This window comes from Bos mutus, chromosome 19 (genome assembly GCF_027580195.1).
Source record: "Bos mutus isolate GX-2022 chromosome 19, NWIPB_WYAK_1.1, whole genome shotgun sequence".
Classification (NCBI taxonomy): domain Eukaryota; kingdom Metazoa; phylum Chordata; class Mammalia; order Artiodactyla; family Bovidae; genus Bos; species Bos mutus.
Window position 1 is genome coordinate 19570635 of NC_091635.1, and position 6000 is coordinate 19576634.

The 6000-nt window shown below is 49.6% G+C and overlaps 1 protein-coding gene across 1 annotated transcript in view; it reads right to left on the bottom strand.

The window, feature by feature from the left end:
- PMP22 (peripheral myelin protein 22) overlaps positions 1–1591 on the bottom strand; it is a 28257-nt gene extending 26666 nt beyond the window's left edge. The window contains exon 1 of the mRNA XM_070389535.1: positions 1573–1591. The gene's annotated coding sequence lies outside the window, so the exon portion shown is untranslated. The remainder of the gene's footprint in view (positions 1–1572) is intronic.
- Positions 1592–6000: the final 4409 nt, after the last annotated feature.

Below are 6000 nucleotides of genomic sequence, written 5' to 3' on the forward strand. Positions count from 1 at the left end.
GAGCCCGCCTTGATGCAGGAACGCGGAGCGGGAAGGTGGGCGTTACAGGTCTGCCTGCCAACGCAGCAGGTCACACACAAGTCACCAGCACCTGCCAGAGCTCTGTGTCACAGAACATCACCGCTCTGAATGACTCAAATACCCCCATCTACTTATTTTACTATCTGAAAGCGGCTGCCTCTGGCAGCTAATTATACATTCTTCAAGCAAAGATAATTTGGAAAAATTCTTCAAACAATGGTCTTTCAAAAATCCTTAGATTAAAAAGACGAATCCTTGGGAAATTTTTGTTCCCTGCCCAGTGATATGGCAGGTGGGTTAGCAGGACTCTGAGGTGGTCTGTAAGAGGGGTGTGGTCCAGTGGTTAGGTGTGGAGGCTCAAACAAACCTGATTAGCCTGCTTACTCAGGGCTGTGGATTTGGTCAGTTTGCTGAGGTACGGAGTGCTTCAGTTTTCTCATCTGCAAACAGGACTGAGAATGCCCATTTTTTTTAAAGAGTTATGGTGTTGATTAAAAGAGATAGTTGTGAAATACTTAGCATAATGTCTGGAACCAAATAAAGGATCAGTGGTACCCAGGAAATTGTCACTATTAATATTATTTCACATTTAATCCTCACAACAACCTTTTAAGGAAAGCCTGACCCCCTAAACTAAAATCGCTTATCAGCCTCCTAGATTGAAAGCACATTTGTAGGTAGAAGGACTAACTAAACAAATGGGAGTGATCACTTTCCTCCTGGGTCATATTCTAGGCTGGGTTTGCCCTGGGAATTATTGCCAGGGCAATTGCCTGGGAATTTGTGCCATCCAGACTTTTTATTTATTAAACCAACATTGACATGATCACCAGGTTCCCGGGATTGTTCTAAGCACTTTATAAATATTAGCATATCTACTCAGGATTTTCTTCCTTTCTTGTCTTTTTTCCCAGCTAAACTTCTGAATGAAATGTAGACATCTAGAAAAGTGCACACATGGTAAGATATAGCTCATTTCTTCCTTTCCTTTGCACCCAAGGTTTTAGTCATTAACCAGGTTGCACAATAGTCACACTGCAGGACATCTGAACCCACCCGTCCCTGTCAGTCACTTCAGTGCCCCTCGCCTGCCTCCTGCCCATTCAGCCCCCAGCTGTGGAAGACAAATGCCGCCGCCTAGGGTGATGTCACCAGCTCGGCCACACCCAGGTCCCAGCCAAGGCTCCGTTACAAGTGGAAGCCTCTCCCCAACCTGCTTACAATCCGAGGTCACCTGCCAGCTGTGTGCGTGGAGCTGTTTTCCATCAGGGCTGGCGTGTCTGGTCCCCTTCCTCCCTTCAACTCTGGATGTGCCAGGGTTTCTAGGTGCTCCCAAAGGGCCCTTCTGGCCTCCCCAGCCAGTGTGTATATCCAGCTCTTAGCCAAGGATTTTAGAAACCCTCGGATTCTCTGGTCATTTCCAACACACACGCGCTGTCTCCCCTGCGATCCTTTCCATTTGTGGTTTGCAGGGCGTGGGGCTGGGCAGCAAGTGCTCTGTAAATCATGAGCACACACCATCCAGAGGCACAGTCTGCCAAGACAACTCACCGGGCCAAACAGGGTCACCCTTTCCTCCACGCGGCTGTCTTCACACTCAGACGCGTGTCAGGCAGGCCCCTCCCAGGACAGGGCAGCCGAGACACCAGCAGCTGGCAGGTCTAGTCCTGCTGCTTCCCACCAGGATCCCCGAAATGCGCCCTGGTGATGCTCCCCAGTAACTGAAGCCAGACCAGGCGTCCATCCAGTTTATTCAGGGGCTGGTCCAATGCTGGGATATGTCATGGTGGCCTGAGAGCGTCTCAGCCTCTACTGTTTAAAGAGACAGCACCCAGCTTTGTGTCCTCACCAGAACACAGTGATCCCAAGAGGCCCTTAGAGTGTGGGGAGCCTGGACTGGAGGGAGAGGAGCTTCAGGTGTGCCTGAAAGCTGGGATGCCGAGGCCATTCTCACCACCAGTGCCAGCCTGTGTCAGAGCAAAGAGATCACCCAGTCCTCAGTGCCCCCCCCACCCCCAGTGAAGTCTGCGAAGATGAAACATAGGGTTGGCCAAAAGGTTCATTCAGGTTTTTCTTTTACAGCGTATACAAAAGCTCAAACGGACTTTGAGGCCAATGCAGTACACTATGTGTATAATGTGTGTGCAGGTAGGTTTCATCCTTTATCAACGACATCATTTTAAGGCACTCAAACATTGCACAGGTCATCTCTTCACAGGATCTCAGCAGGGAACTAAATCAGGGCCCCCGACACCTGCCATGACTGTCTAGACCTCTCTCCGCTCTGTCACACAGGCAGGCATTGAAACGCAGCTCCTGGAAATGGGTTCCTACAGCTCTGTCTTCCATGGGGTTTTAATCGAGTCAGGATTAAATGTTGACCTTCATGAGATAATTCAAATAAACAAGCCTCTGTTGAGAACATTCTAACCTGTCGGGCAGGACGATGGAAAAGCTGCGGAGAGGCACACAAAAGAAAGGAGGGTGTTTCTCAGACTCTTTGCAGCTTGGACACCTTCAAACCCTCAGAAAACATTCTCCAAGGGGTGGGAGAACTGGGAGACTGGAATTGACATGTATAACAGATTGCCACTATGTTTAAGATAGATGACTAATGAGAACCTACTGTAGAGCACAGGGAATTCTCCTCAATGCCCTGTGGTGACCTAAATGGGCAGCAAATCCAAAAATGAGGGGATATATGTATATGTATAGCTGATTCACTTCATTGTACAGCAAAAACTGACACAACATTGAAATACAACTGTACTCCAATAAAAATTAATTAAAAAAAAAAAGAAAATGTCCTCCATCTCTACCAAGTTCTCTAGGTGGAAGCTTCCGGGCAAGGGGGCTTGGTTTCAGTGAATGAATTTCCTGAAATTCTGGCAGTTTCTCTCCCTCTTCTGTGAAGGGTCCCCCATCTGGAGCACCCATGCATGCAGGGAGGTCCCCTTCTGCCACAGACACTTTGTGTTCTGTTCTGCTGGACTCCACAGTCAGGAGGGAGTTCTGCCCCCAGGCAGCATCTCCCCAGTCACAGGGAAACAATTTAGTCTGTTTTCATATCTCAGATTTCAACTTTGGCTGCTCCTCAGAATCAGTCCTTGATTGGGAACGTCCTTGCCCAGACCCAGAGCCACACATGGACGCGGTGGTCTGGGAGGGGGCTCAGGTGTAGGTCATTTCTAACATTCACCGGGATGTTCCAGCATCCAGTCAGATCGTCACATGGCGTCAGTTCAGTTCAGTTGCTCAGTCATGTCTGCCTCTTTGTGATCCCATGGACTGCAGCACAGCAGGCTTCCCTGTCCTTCACCATCTCCCAGAGTTTGCTCAAACTCGTGTCCATAGAGTCAATGATGCCATCCAACCATCTCATCCTCTGTAGCCTCCTTCTCCTCCTGCCTTCAGTCTTTCCCAGCATCAGGGTCTTTTCCAATGAGTCGGTTCTTCGCATCATATGGTGTCAGGGGGCCCCAAATCGAGGTAAGTCCCAGTGCAGGCTGCAGTGTTACACAGCTGTGGTCAGAGTCTTGGCAGGCATAAGAGGGGCTTGTATGTATACCTGGTGTGTGTGTATGTGTGTGTGAGAGAGAGAGACAGAGACAAAGAGAGAGAGGAGTTTCCCACAGTCCTCTGCTGACATGGTGGTGATGGGGACCGATGAGCACGGTGTCTCAGCAAACCGCCCCCCCACCCAGACACCCCCCCCCCCTTCCTGGATGCCCCCAGGATCTGACTCTGAAGACTGCATTGCAGAGGCTGCTGCCACTCAGGCCAGGACTCAGCCTGGAGATTCCTTCTTCAGGGCCTAAGAATTCAGAGGAAGGAGACTGGGGCAAGATGGGGTGTGGGGAAATCAAGGCACAGTAAGACATGGAGTGACTTTCTCAAGATGCCCCATGAGGAAACGGCTGAGGACAGATTCAATCTGGGTACCTGGCTGCAGAATCCACTCTTGGTACCCACTGCTTTTTGGAGCCTCTTATTGGTGTCTGGGGCCTTCCTGGTGGCTCACACAGTAAAGAATCTGCCTATAACACAGGAGACCCAGGTTTGATCCCTGGGTTGGAAAGATCCCCTGGAGAAGGGAATGACAACCCACTCCAGGATTCCCATGGAGAATCTTATGGACAGAGGAACCTGGTGGGTTACAGTCCATGCAGTCACAAAAAAATAAAGAAGTCAAACACCACTGAGCGACAAACACACATAGCTGTCTGGATTCATAGTACATCTAAACTTTTTCATGGTGCTTCCATAGATGTTATGTGATCTAATTCCCTTTTTTCACCAAAGATACTGACACGTTTTATCTGTTTATGCATCCCAGTTTATTTTCTCATTAAAAAAAAAAAAGGGAGAACATCCTACAACCTCTACCCATTGCCCCATCCTGTGCGGCCCCCATTCCCCGTGCCCTGACTCATCCTGCCTCCAAGCTGTCAGCATCACTCACCTGTGCAGCTGGCACAAGGTGGACCCAGTGCACGGCTGGTAGTTTGATTTCATGAGACCATCACTGCTCTCTACAGGGAGGAGAATCAGATGCATGGAAGTGAGAGGCAACCCTTGTCTTCTGCACTTAGAGTGGCCAAAATGCCATTTCATATAGTATCTTACTTGAAGGGAATCAGGACTATTTTCTAGCTAGAAACTGAGGCTTGGAAAATTGAGGGTCTTTCCTCCGTGCACCAGCGAGTACCTGCTGGGACTTGCAACCAGCTCCTCTGGTTTCCAAACCTGTGATGTTTTTCCATTATGCAGAATTCCCCAAAGGAAAAACAGACATGAGTCTCAATCGGGCATTTGTCCAGGGGATGAATGTCGTTGGCACATCAGCCCCACCAAGCACTCAGTCAATATCTGGGGAGTGTTTACTCCAGCAGGGTGGCCTTTCCTGTTTCCTTACAGCCAGCAGCCCGTGTGGGAGTTTCTGGCGGGGCTCGGACACAGCTGGTCTGAAAGGGCCTCGGAAGGCTGGTTACTGCCCCATCCAGACCCATTTAGACTCTCTGAGCAGTTTATTATTAAGAGAGTGAGCTGAAGAGCGGGATGAAGGAAGAGAGGAAGGGAGGAGAGAAAGAAGAGGAGGAGAAGGGGAAGAGGAGGAATGAAGCCAGTGTTGACTTCCGTGTGCAGATTCTGCTATAGCTGGATGTGTCTGAAGTTATGTCATCTCCAAGCCCCTAGAAGATATTCTCAATGAGCAACGAAGACGCAGGTAAAAAGCAGCCTATGACACACAAACTCAGGTTGGCACAGGGCCATTCCCTCAGTTACACAGATTGACAGTTTATCATGGGATACATCGCATCTTTAGCTGCCACACTTATGGGAGAGAGAAAGCACAGAATGGTCGTGCGGAGCCATTGGCACGATACGAAGTACAAAGAACTCTTTGTTCCCAAACACATTGTTGCTGAGAAAGGCCGAATTCCATAGATGCAAGTGGAGGGGCAAGGCGGTCTTCTCTGGCATCTCACGAGCAGGCGAGAGAGGGGATTCCGAAGTAACCTAAGAAAGAGAGGGTCCCATGTGGCTTTGCACTTGGGACTGAGGACTCTGAAACTTTTCTAAAAACTCTTATTGCTAAGGAACGTTTTTCTTCTCCTGGTGGAGAGAGGCTCCCTTGGATGGAGGAAGTAACAGTCTTGAGGTGAGGGAATTGGAGAGGCGTGGACAGACTTTTCAAGTCCTGCAGGCCCGGCAAGACAAGGCCAAGAAGGCAACCTGGGCTGGCTGGCAGAGGCCGGTTGTTTTTGAGAGAGGTGGATGGGAAGGTCCACTCTAAGCCAAGGGAATGCTTGATTCAGGCAGGTGGGACCACACCAGGCAGCGAAGCATTCATTACCAGCAAAGCAAAACAAAACGACGGGCACACACAAAGCATCTCAGCAAGGGACCCGGGGGAGTGTTCCCCAAGCTGCCTCATTGATGCTTCCTTTTGTTCCCTGAGCACTTTTGAGCTGGAGG